The sequence below is a fragment of the Somniosus microcephalus genome, chromosome 10 (assembly GCF_052327205.1).
Source record: "Somniosus microcephalus isolate GS21.2 chromosome 10, FLI_Smic_1.0, whole genome shotgun sequence".
NCBI classification, from domain to species: Eukaryota; Metazoa; Chordata; class Chondrichthyes; order Squaliformes; family Somniosidae; genus Somniosus; species Somniosus microcephalus.
In genome coordinates this window covers 215,917,579-215,930,981 of record NC_140996.1, presented here as the reverse complement: position 1 = coordinate 215,930,981, position 13,403 = coordinate 215,917,579, and the positions used below count along the sequence as shown (strand labels likewise).

General features: G+C 49.0%; 1 protein-coding gene across 2 annotated transcripts in view; it reads left to right on the top strand.

The window, feature by feature from the left end:
• The first annotated feature begins 3,273 nt into the window (after window positions 1-3,273).
• LOC147112089 (interleukin-5 receptor subunit alpha-like) overlaps window positions 3,274-13,403 on the top strand; it is a 61,385-nt gene continuing 51,255 nt past the window's right edge. Inside the window, exon 1 of one of the 2 annotated variants that reach the window (XM_085999604.1) lies at window positions 3,274-3,550. The gene's annotated coding sequence lies outside the window, so the exon portion shown is untranslated. The remainder of the gene's footprint in view (window positions 3,551-13,403) is intronic. The other variant, XM_085999603.1, reaches the window with a different exon arrangement.

Genomic DNA, 13,403 nt, shown 5'->3' with positions numbered 1-13,403 from the left:
GAGTAAGCTCGGACGGGATCTCCCCACGCGCCCGAGCCGCCTCGACACACCTCGTGGCGTCGGGGGGCAACATCGCTTTCACCGCCCCGATGGCACTGACCGCGAGCCGGACGTTGTCCCACGACATGCGTCGCGCCAGCTCCTCTGGCGCCATCCAGCCCGCTCCCCCGCCATCGAGTAGGTCCCCGACTCTAGTCACCCTGCCAGGCACAGCCCTGCGCTCCGCCAGCCACCCGAACTCGCGGACGTGGAGGTGCGGATTCCTGAACAGCGGCTCCCGGAGGACAGCCGCCGCTCCTGACGGGGGAGAGCTCCGCCTGGAGGCGACGTAATTCCAAACCCATAGTAGTTCCTGGTAAAAGACAGGCAGCTCCCGCAGGCTCTCACGCCTGCCGCTCACCTCCAAAAACAGGAGCTGCGTGTCGTAATTGAGGCCGTGCAGCTGGCGGAAAAAATACGTCGCCAGCGCACACCATCTTGGAGGATTCTCGACGTACAGGTGTCTCTGCAGCGTCTGAAGACGGAAAGTCGCAGCCTGGGTGCGGAGGCACACCAACGCCTGACCGCCCTCCTTAAGCGGGAGACTCAGAACCGCGGCAGCGACCCAGTGTATCCTGTTGTTCCAGAAGAAGTCGACGAGCTTCTTCTGTATCTTGGCGACAAACGCAGGGGGGGGGATCAGAGTAACCAACCGGTACCACAACATGGCGGCCACCAGTTGGTTTATGACCAACGCCCGACCCCTGTAGGACAACACTCGGAGCAATCCTGTCCAGCGTCCTAAGCGAGCGGTGACTTTGGCCTCCAGCTTAGCACTTGGTCCTTGGTCTGGCGTTTCAAGTGCTCATCTAAATATCTTCGCCCTGTGTGTCACCCACTTTATTCAGCCGGGTATGCAATTGGTCGGCCAGATGTCTGGAGTAAATACAGCTGTGGCTGCAAGTGACAGACTCTTAATGCTCCTCTTTTTTTTAAACCAATAAAAAATACATTAAACAAATACACTAACACAAACCCAGAAACAAGACTTAACCCGTTAAATTAAATTTTGGTTGTTTAAACCAATTATGCACTCCAGTCCCCGCGGCGCCCACCGGTCACGAAAGAGCTCGAGCTCGCCGGCGGACACCGCGTGCTCCATCTCCAGGGCCACCCGGCCGCGAACGTGGCCGCGGAAGAGAGGGAGGCAATCCGGCCGGACGACCCCCTCGACCGCCCGCTGCCTGGACCAATTAATGGCTTTCTTGGCCAGGCCCAGGAGCAGACCCACGAGGAGGTCCTCCGACCTTCCCGCTCCCCTCCGCACCGGGTGACCGTAGATCAAGAGCGTGGGACTGAAGTGCAACCAAAATTTGAGGAGCAGCCCCTTCAAAAAATGGAAGAGGGGCTGCAACCTCTCACACCCCGTGTAAACGTGAAAGACGGACTCCTCCAGACCGCAAAACAAACAGGCGGTCTGGGAGTCCGTAAACCTACTTAAAAATCTATTGCACGGAACTGCTCTGTGCAACACCCTCCAGGCCAAATCCCCGATAGAACAAGGGAAGACTCCCGCATAGAGAGCCCCCCATTGGGGACCTCCGCCTCCGCCGGAAGGTAAGACGTCACGCCACGGCGTGTCCGGACGGCAGGCGAAGATGGCAAAGTGGAAGGTGTGCAAGAGCAGCCCGTACAGGAAACCCCTCCGCGCAGAATGAAAAAGCACGGAGGGTATTTCCTCGAGACGGCTCAAGTTGTGAGGCGCCGATCCCCGAGGGGAGTCTCGGGGCAAGGCGCCGATAAGGAATTCCGTCCGAACGGGAGTAAGCTCGGACGGGATCTCCCCACGTGCCCGAGCCGCCTCGACGCACCTCGTGGCGCCGGGGGGCAGCATCGCTTTCACCGCCCCGATGGCATTGACCGCGAGCCGGACGTTGTCCCACGACATGCGTCGCGCCAGCTCCTCTGGCGCCATCCAGCCCGCTCCTCCGCCATCGAGTAGGTCCCCGACTCTAGTCACCCTGCCAGGCACAGCCCTGCGCTCCGCCAGCCACCCGAACTCGCGGACGTGGAGGTGCGGATTCCTGAACAGCGGCTCCCGGAGGACAGCCGCCGCTCCTGACGGGGGAGAGCTCCGCCTGGAGGCGACGGAGTTCCAAACCCATAGTAGTTCCTGGTAAAAGACAGGCAGCTCCCGCAGGCTCTCACGCCTGCCGCTCACCTCCAAAAACAGGAGCTGCGTGTCGTAATTGAGGCCGTGCAGCTGGCGGAAAAAATACGTCGCCAGCGCACACCATCTTGGAGGATTCTCAACGTACAGGTATCTCTGCAGCGTCTGAAGACGGAAAGTCGCAGCCTGGGTGCGGAGGCACACCAACGCCTGACCGCCCTCCCTAAGCGGGAGACTCAGAACCGCGGCAGCGACCCAGTGTCTCCTGTTGTTCCAGAAGAAGTCGACGAGCTTCTTCTGTATCTTGGCGACAAACGCAGGGGGGGGGATCAGAGTAACCAACCGGTACCACAACATGGCGGCCACCAGTTGGTTTATGACCAACGCCCGACCCCTGTAGGACAACACTCGGAGCAATCCTGTCCAGCGTCCTAAGCGAGCGGTGACTTTGGCCTCCAGCTTAGCACTTGGTCCTTGGTCTGGCGTTTCAAGTGCTCATCTAAATATCTTCGCCCTGTGTGTCACCCACTTTATTCAGCCGGGTATGCAATTGGTCGGCCAGATGTCTGGAGTAAATACAGCTGTGGCTGCAAGTGACAGACTCTTAATGCTCCTCTTTTTTTTAAACCAATAAAACAAAAACATTAAACAAATACACCCAATCCAATAAACCCCGAAACAAAACTTAACCCCTTAAATTAAAATCTGGTGGTTTAAACCAACTACGCACTCCAGTCCCCGCGGCGCCCACCGGTCTCGAAAGAGCTCGAGCTCGCCGGCGGACACCGCGTGCTCCATCTCCAGGGCCACCCGGCCGCGAACGTGGCCGCGGAAGAGAGGGAGGCAATCCGGCCGGACGACCCCCTCGACCGCCCGCTGCCTGGACCAATTAATGGCTTTCTTGGCCAGGCCCAGGAGCAGACCCACGAGGAGGTCCTCCGACCTGCCCGCTCCCCTCCGCACCGGGTGACCGTAGATCAAGAGCGTGGGACTGAAGTCAGCACTTGGTCCTTGGTCTGGCGTTTCAAGTGCTCATCTAAATATCTTCGCCCTGTGTGTCACCCACTTTATTCAGCCGGGTATGCAATTGGTCGGCCAGATGTCTGGAGTAAATACAGCTGTGGCTGCAAGTGACAGACTCTTAATGCTTCAGCTGGCTTGACAAGTGATTAAGCAGAACTGGTTCGGGGGCAGAGAGCGTGTGAGCCAGTCACTGAACTCGGGGCTGCATTTTGAGACAGTGGGGGGGTGGAGCCGAGATTTTCTAAAATGCCTCTTTAAACAAACGAACGCACACTTCCAGCTCAGGCGGGGCGAAAGGGAGTCGGCCTTGAGCTGGTGTCTAACATCCGATCAGAGGTCTCCAGCGGTTCTGCACATCTGTGACTGGCCACCTACTGGGTAAGTACCGCGCTGGCGATCGGAGAACTCACTCTAACTTTGTAGTCAAGCCATTTTTTTTTTAATAATGAAGAAATCCTTTCAGTTGCGTCTATAGTTGATATTGAAGAGGGTTTGAGTGTGGACTCGCGGAGGGTTTGAGTGTGGACTCGCGGAGGGTTTGAGTGTGGACTCGCGGAGGGTTTGAGTGTGGACTCGCGGTTCTGCCTGTTCGATTCTCTTGTACTTTCAATCCGTGTTCTTTTTCCTGAAATCAGCGGCTTGAAACTTTGCCTTTTGGCTCCAATGACCACTCCCGCCCCCTCCCCTGATTATTATTAAATCGCAGATGACAGGCACTGTACCCATTAATGTTTCATTCTGTGGGCTGCCAGCCCTGGTTCAGTGGGGAGCACTGTTCCCGTAAAGGTCCAGGGTGGTTCCAAAAACCACAGGGAACCTTGGATGTCAGGGGATATACGGGAATGGATTAGGAAAAAAAGGAGGGCTTTTGGTAGATACAAAAGGCTAAAGACGGAGGAAGCCCTAGAGGAGTACAAAAAGTGCAGGGGGATACTTAAAAAAGAAATTAGGAGATCAAGGAGGGGCCATGAAATAACACTGGCAAGCAAAATAAAGGAAAATCCGAAGATGTTTTATAAGTATATTAAGGGTAAGAGGATAACTAGGGAAAAAATAGGGCCCATTAGGGACAAAAGTGGCAATCTGTGTGTGGAGCCGGAAGATGTAGGAGGGGTTCTGAATGAATTTTTTGCGTCTGTTTTCACTATGGAGAAGGACGATGTAGACATAGAAATAGGGCGGGGGGACTGTGATATGCTCGAACATATTAACATCGAGCGGGGGGAGGTATTGGCGGTTTTAGCTGGCCTAAAAATGGATAAATCCCCAGGCCCGGATGAAATGTATCCCAGGCTGCTGTGTGAGGCAAAGGAGGAGATTGCGGGGGCTCTAACACATATATTCAGGACCTCTCTGGCCACAGGGGATGTGCCAGAGGACTGGAGAACCGCTAATGTAGTACCATTATTCAAGAAGGGTAGTAGGGAAAAACCGGGGAACTACAGGCCAGTGAGCCTAACATCAGTGGTAGGAAAATTATTGGAAAAAATCCTGAGGGACAAAATGTGTCTCCACTTGGAGAGGCAAGGATTAATCAGGGATAGTCAACATGGCTTTGTCAAGGGAAGATCATGTCTGACTAATTTGATTGAATTTTTTGAGGGGGTGACTAGGTGTGTGGATGAGGGTAACGCAGTGGATGTGGTATACATGGATTTCAGTAAGGCCTTCGATAAAGTCCCGCACAGGAGACTGGTCAAGAAGGTAAGAGCCCATGGAATCCAGGGTGCCTTGGCACATTGGATACAAAACTGGCTTAGTGGCAGAGGGTGATGGTCGAAGGTTGTTTTTGTGACTGGAAGCCTGTGGCCAGTGGGGTACCACAGGGATCGGTGCTGGGTCCCTTGTTGTTTGTGGTCTACATTAATGACTTGGATATGAATGTAAAGGGTATGATCAGTAAGTTCGCGGATGATACAAAAATTGGTAGGGTGGTAAATAGCGAGGAGGGTAGCCTCAGTCTGCAGGACGATATAGATGGGTTGGTCAGATGGGCGGAACAGTGGCAAATGGAATTTAACCCGGAAAAGTGCGAGGTGATGCACTTTGGGGGGACTAACAAGGCAAAGGAATACACAATGAATGGAAAGACCCTAGGCAAGACGGAGGGTCAGAGGGATCTGGGTGTGCAAGTACACAGATCCCTGAAGGCGGCGGAACAGGTGGCTAAGGTGGTAAAAAAGGCATATGGGATACTTGCCTTCATTAGCCGAGGCATTGAATATAAGAGCAAGGAGGTTATGATGGAGCTGTATAAAACACTGGTTAGGCCACAGCTGGAATATTGTGTGCAGTTCTGGTCGCCACACTACAGGAAGGATGTGATCGCGTTAGAGAGGGTGCAGAGGAGGTTCACCAGGATGTTACCAGGGCTGGAGCGCTTCAGCTATGAAGAGAGACTGGGCAGGTTGGGTTTGTTTTCCTTGGAGCTGAGGAGGCTGAGGGGGGACATGATTGAGGTGTACAAAATTATGAGGGGCATAGATAGGATGGATGCTGAGGAGCTTTTTCCCTTAGTAGAGGGGTCGATAACTAGGGGGCATAGATTCAAGGTAAAGGGCGGGAGGTTTAGAGGGGATTTGAGAAAGAACTTTTTCACCCAGAGGGTGGGTGGAGTCTGGAACTCACTGCCTGAAAGGGTTGTGGAGGCAGAAACCCTCACAACATTTAAGAAGCATTTGGATGTGCACTTGAAATGCCATAGCATACAAGGCTACGGGCCAAATGCTGGAATATGGGATTAGATTAGACAGGGCTTGATGGCCGGCGCGGACACGATGGGCCGAAGGGCCTCTATCCGTGCTGTATTACTCTATGACTCTCACCTGAGTCAGTAGGTTCTGGGTTCAAGTTCCCATTCCAGAGACAGTATCTGGGCTGACACTCCAGTGCAGTTCCGAGGGAATAGCAGGTTCCGTCTTTCATTAAACCGACGCACCGTCTGCCCCCTCTGGTGGGTGTAAAAGATCCCACGGCACTATTTTGTAGAGCAACAGGGGGAGTCCTCCCCAGTGTCCTGGGGCCAATATTTATCCCTCAACCAACATCACTGAAACAGATTATCCGGTCATTATCACATTGCTGTTTGTGGGAGCTTGCTGTGCTCAAATTGGCTGCCGCGTTTCCCACATTACAACAGTGACTGCTCTTCGGAAGTACTTCATTGGCTGCAAACTGCTTTGGGAGGTCCTCTGGTCGTGAACGGCGCTGGTTAAATGCAGGTTCTTTTTCTGGGGATGTGGCTGCCCCTAGCAAGGTCGCCCTTTATTAGCCATCTCTAGCTGCACTCAAGTAGGTGGTGGTGGGCCTTCACCTTGAGCTGCTGCACTCCGTGTGGCGAAAGTGCTCCCACAGCGACGATGAGGCAACGAGCGATATATTTCCAAGTCAGGATGGTGTGTGACTTGGAGGGGAGCCCGGAGGTGAGACGCCTGAGGGTCTTGGCTTTCTAGGGGAGGAGCTCACCGGTTTCGGAAGTAATTCACTGCCCGCTATGCAGCTTGTCCAATTTACCTTTCCATCAACAACAACAACAACTTGTATTTATATAGCACCTTTAATGTAGTAAAACGTCCCAAGGCGCTGTACAGCAGTGTCATAAGACAAGACAAAAAAATTGACACAGAGCCACATAAAGAGAAATTAGGGCAGGTGACCAAAAACTTGGTCAAAGAGTTAGGTTTTAAGGAGGAGAGAGAGGTAGAGAGGCGGAGAGGTTTAGGGAGGGAATTCCAAAGCTTGGGGCCGAGGCAGCTGAAGGCACAATGTTAATATTAACTTGGATAATGGGAGGGGTGTGTAACCGATGGCTGATACAATGCCGCCCGTCTTATACCCACCTCACCCACCCGCCCCTGCCGAAGTTGAAAGTTCCGTGCATTATTCGAGGGAGCTGGGGCAGGATACGCCGCCACCCCGTGATCCAAAATACTGAGGCGTAAAACTTTTTAACGCGCTTTCAGAAGCGTCTCAAAATGCTTCACATAATGGGCAGGTAATCTGATCACGCCAGTTTAAACCACCACCCCCCCCCCCCCCCCCCAAAGCTGAATATTCCCCCCCAACATGGCTAACACCGGCTCCTTTATCCCAACCTGGATTCTACCATTAGGATAAGGAAGACCGTTTTAGTAATGCAAATGCAGGAGCCACGGGTATTGCATCCTGTCGTCTGAAATGCAGGCGCACCAAATCTACAAGTACCTTGAGGGATGTGATAAGACGCTGCATTAACGTAAGTCCTTGGTTCAACAGTGACTCCACTTCAAAAGTACTTAATTGACTGTAAAGCACTTTGAGATGTCTGGTGGTCGTGAAAGGCGCTATATAAATGCAAGTCTTTCTTTCGATTTGGTCAGGGCATTAGGATTGCTAAAAGTGGACAGTGTAAGACAAGTGTGAGTCTCAAAGTCAACAAGTGAGTAATAAAAATTGACTTGTTATATAAAGCTAGAAAATTTGTTGTTTTTTTCAGTGCAGGAGACTAGGAATTAGTCTGTACACTTCTTTGTGTGTAGTACTCAGTGTAGGAGTGATTTTCCACGTTGGTACTCTGTCACAAACCAGGAGTGCACATCTGGAAATACTCAGCCCCAGCCTGTGATATTCCAACCATTAAAATAACTTTCCTTTTTAGATGTTATTTAATAAAAACAAAAACACATCTGGAACCCGACACTGACATTTCCCACCAGTGCTGTTCCCGTATGAACCCTTAACACGCTTGCATACTTTCCTCAGCGCTTTGTCACTCCAAGCATTTATTCAGTTATTTCAAATAGTGCACAAAGAGATTTAGTATTTGTGCATTAAGCGTTCATATGTGAACCGTGCTGGTTGGAAAATGCTACCCTTAGACAGCAGTTATACTGCCATTCGCTAATGATGCAGCAACACAAAAATAGCAGTATAACTCCAGGGACTACCAAGCATATTAAAGTCAGGAGTTATAAGTCCCTGCCCCACTGGTTTTAGTGTGATCGTGGTGCGGTATATCTCCGGTCTCAAGGCCAGTTATACTGCACAGTTTGTGCCAATGCAGAATGCCACCTGCTTCATAGTGTAACTTGGGTGTGAGGTCTCCTGAATTGAATGCGAGCAGTCAGCCTGGCACCACCTTCAGGAGGTGGGAGCACTCCCCTCTGCGGCATAAAAGAGCGCTCGGCACAATTTGAGAAGTTCCCAGGTGGTCCACTGAAGTTTTTTGTTTAGTCTTTTTAAATGTTCGCAGACAGCCACTTGCCTGTCACGTGTTTTATAATAGTAACAGGCATTAGGATGGTGGTGATGTGTCGCTAAGATTGTTTGTAGCTACCGGTGGTATCATGCCAATTGTCACTTTTGGTGCGTAAAATGCTTTCTTAGAAATGCATCCTTTCTGATGTAATGCTGTAGAATGGGTGCGTAAAATGCTTTCTTAGAAATGCATCCTTTCTGATGTAATGCTGTAGAATGAATGCACTCCGAATGAATGCACTGAGGTTATATCCTTTCATAGAATCATACAGCACAGAAGGAGGCCATTCAGCCCATCATGCCCTTTGAAAGACCTATCCAATTGGTCCTAATCCCCTGCTTTTTCCCCATAGCCCTGCAAGATTTTTCCTTTTCATGTATATATCAAAATTCTCTTTTGAAAGTTACTATTGCATCTGCTTCCATCACTCTTTCTTTCAATCCAGATCTCAACAACTCGCTGCATGAAAAAATTCTCCTCATCTCCCCTCTAGTTCTTTTACCAATTATCTTAAATTCATGACCCTCCTGCCAGTGGAAACAGTTTCTCTTTATTTACTCTATCAAAACCCCATATAATTTTGAACACTGCTATTAAATCACCCCTTAACCTTCTATGCACTATTTTTAATGCATTCACACAAATTCCTCCTGCGCTTTCTTAACACAGATTCTAATTTGTTTAAACTAAATACAGGAAACTTTGATATCCGGCACCGACGGGACCGAACTGTTGCCGTCCCATCAAAACTGCCGGACAAACCAGCGCTAATGTTAAAACATACGGAGCTTTGAGCTCCGTATCTAGCAACAAACCCTGTTGCTTAAGTCGGCCATAGCTTGCAAGCGTCTCTGTAGCTAAGCAACAGCTTTAGCGAGCCTGATTAGTGGGGGAAAAAAAGCAACAAAAAGAAAAAAAACTTACTGAACCGACTCCTGAATGTTGCTGGTGGATCGAGCATTCCGGACAGTTAACCTCTGGATAAACCAAAGTTTCCTGTAGCATTAACATTAATGAAAACCAGCAGTTATGCAGCCTATTTAACATAGTGAAGCGTTGCAGGGCGAGAGCACAGACCGGAACTTATACAAGTGTCTTAATGGGTGCAACGGCAATAAACGCTTCCACAAATGATTCAGTTGGTAAAACCAGTACCCACTGTACGATTGCACTGCACAAACCAGGAAGGTCCTAGGTTTGATGCTTGGTCCATGGTAAGTTAGCCGATCCCATCCATCATGCTTCAATCCCGAGGGTGGCAAGTTTTTTAAAAATTAGTTCATGGGATGTGGGCCTCGCCGGCAATGCCAGCATTTATTGCCCATCCCTAATTGTCCTTGAGAAGGTGGTGGTGAGCTGCCTTCTTGAACCGTTGTAGTCCGTGTGGTGAAGGTACTCCCACAGCGCTGTTAGGGAGGGAGTTCCAGGATTATGATCCAGCGATGATGAAGGATTGGCTGATATATGTCCAAGTCAGGATGGTGTGTGACTTGGAGGGGAACTTGGAGGTGATGGTGTTCCCATGCGCCTGCTGCAGTTGTCCATCTAGGCGGTAGCGGTCACGGGTTTGGGAGGTGCTGTCAAAGTTATAATCGGCCTCAGCACCACTGGGCTAGGAAGGCAGACAACAATCACCCAGTTCTTCAACTCCTGGTGACTATCCAGTGGCTCCTGCTGGGAAGTGTGCCAGTGTGACAGTCAGGTGAGGACAGGATAGGCTTGGTCGTGTTCATCCCAAGGTCAAATAGCCGGCTCATGTTCATTCTCGAGGATCAAATAAAATGAAATACAGCACCTTTCAGGATCGCAGGACAACCCACAGTGCTTTACAGCCAATGAAGTATAATGTCGGAATCGTGGCAACCAATTTGTGCACGGAAAGGTCCCACAAACAGCAATTTGCTAAATGACCAGATAATTTGTATTAGTGATATTGGTTGAGGGATAAATAATGGCCAGAACACTAGGGAGAACTTCCCTGCTCTTCTTCGAAATAGTGCCATGGGATCTTTTATATCCACCCGAGAGAGCAGACGGGGCCTCGGTTTTACGTCCCATTCAAAAGACAACAACTCCAAAAGTGCAGCGCTCTCTCAGCACTGCACTGGAGCGTTAGCCTGGATTTCGTGCTCAAGTCTCTGGAGCTGGACTTGAACCCATAAGCTTTTGACTCCGAGGCAACCTCCTACTTACTTGCAATTTACGGCTAATTTGCCTGTGTATTGTGGCCTTTAAAAACAGGTAAGAGATTAAATTACATAGCTGAATGAATTTTTAATCGTAATCGAGGTCCACATTTTTACAGTTTCTATGCAAATACGTATATAAATGTGGCATTCAAAACCAAGAAGATCAGCCATTCAATAAGATCGTGGCTGATCTTCTAACTCCTCTCCACCTTCCTGCACTATCCCTATATCACTTGATTCCCTTAATATTCAAAAATCTATTGATCTCTGCCTTGAATATACTCAATGACTGAGTCTCCACAGCCCTCTAGGGTAGAGAATACCAAAGATTCACCACCCTCTGAGTGAAGAAATTTCTCCTCATCTCAGTCCTAAATGGCCAACCCCTTATTCTGAGACTGTGACCACTGGTTCTAGACTCCCCAGCCAGGGGAAACATCCTCCCTGCACCCACCCTGTCAAGCCCTGTAAGAATTTTGTATGTTTCAATGAGATCACCTCTCATTCTTCTGAACTCGAGAGAATATAAGCCGAGTCTGCTCAATCTCTCCTCATAGGACAATCCCCCCATCCCAGGAACCAGTCTCATGAACCACGGAAGCGCAGCGTAAATTCGAGGAACAGCATCTCATCTTCCGATTAGGCACTTTAAAGCCTTCCGGACTCAATATCGAGTTCAACATTTCAGATCATAGCCTCAGCCCCTATTATATTTTTATATTTTTTATCCACACTTTTGGTTTGTGACTTTTCCTTTTTTTTTTCTCTCTCCCACACGGCAACTGTCTCTCACTCTGCCAGCGCATTTCACACTTCATCCAGAGCCATTGTTTGTTTCTTTACCTGCCCTATTACCATCTCGTCTCACCTTGAATATCTCTTCTTTCATCCCCTCCCCCATTTCCGAGCCCCCAAACTGCCTTTTAATCTTTTCATTTCCTGCCTTTTTTTTCTCAGTTCTGTCGAAGGGTTTTGACCCGAAACGTTGACTCTGTTTCTCTCTCCACGGATGTTGCCTGGCTTGCTGAGTTTTTCCAGTGTTTTCTGTCGTTATTTCTCATGAACCTTTGTTCACTCCCTCTATGGCAAGTATATCCTTCCTTAGGTAAGGAGACCAAAACTGTACACAGTCCTCCAGGTGTGGTCTCACCAGAGCCCTATATAATTGCAGTAAGATCTTATACTCAAATCCTCTTGTAATAAAGGCCAACATGCCATTTGCTTTCCTAATTGCTTGCTGTACCTGCATGTTAACTTTCAGTGATTCGTGTACAAGGACACCCAGGTCCCTCTGAACACCAACATTTCCCAATCTCTCACCATTTAAAAAATACTCTGCTTTTCTATTTTTCCTACCAAAGTAGATAACTTCACATTTCTCCACATATTATTATATTCCATTTGCCATGCTCTTGACCACTCACTTAGCCTGTCTATATCCCCTTGAAGCCTCCTTGCATCCTCCTCACAACTTACATTCCCACCCAGCTTTGTATCATCAGCAAACTTGAATTTATTACATTTGGTGCCCTCGTCCAAATCATTGATGTAGATTGTGAATAGCTGAGGCCCAAGCACTGATCATTCATTGATCTGTAATAAAAATGTAATTTGACTTATTCAATCAGTATAACTGAATGGCCCTGATGATATACCCCAAGCATAAAACATTCAAAGTGAGCAATGCCATGGGAGGTAGAAGTGCCAATGCCTGAAAGTGACCTCAAGTTACCATTCCATCCTAGGCTTCAAGTGATGATTATAAATGACAGTAAACGTTGCTGAGCCATCACTGAAAATTGCCATCTTGGAATCGTTCCAGCATATCCATTACTCTCTACAGAAACCACATCGGCTCCTTAATGAGATTTGTTTTCATTGACAAAGCTAGGTGGAGGGCCAAAGTCCACCGTGCAAGACACTGACCAAGGATGAGAAAAGCAGGCGAGAGGGATAAATTAAGAAGTAGGTGATGCCAAATTTGGGTTTTCAAAAGCCTGTTGATTGTAGGAGGAAAGAGAACTACAACAAGAACATTTCACAGGTGCATTATCAGACAGAAATTGACACCGAGCCAAAGAAGGAGACATTAGGGCATGGCCACCAATGGTGGGGTGAAGGAAGTGGGCTCATGCGCACAAGAGGCCAGAGTTGGAGCAACGCAGAGTTCTTGGAGGGCTGGAGGAGGTTACAGAGATCGGGAGGGACGAGGCCATGGAGGGATTTAAACACGAGAGCTGAAAGGTGTAAGGAGTTTCAAAGGTCCTGGATAAGAATGAGTTGGAAGTGGAGCTAGAGTGACTAGTTTTATTTTCACACAATGCAGGAAGAGAAATGTGCAGGATGTCATGTTTGAAGCTTAATGGGAACAAGCAAAAGGCTGTAGTAATTGTCAATAAGATACAGATCAGGAAACTGGTGGAACCCATAAAAAAAAAAGCAGAAACTATTTATTACAATGAGAGGAAAGAGACTACAGGGTAGCTTTGATGAATTAGTGCTCTTGGCACAGAGCAACACATAACAGGAGCACACATTGAAGTTGACTCTATGATCAGGAACTTCCGATGAGGGGGGAGAGCACATTGGGACCGCTGATCAGGAAATTAATAGACAAAAATCGGGGCTTTTCCAACCAGTGCTCCCAGTGAGTGTCACTTCTTGCCAATTTTTTGTTAGAAAGAGAGATTACATTTTATATAATGTCTTTCACGACCTCAGAACATCCAAAAGTGCTTTATAGCCAATTAAATACGTTTGAAGTGAAGTCATTGATGTAACGTAGGGAAATGTGGCAGCCACCAAC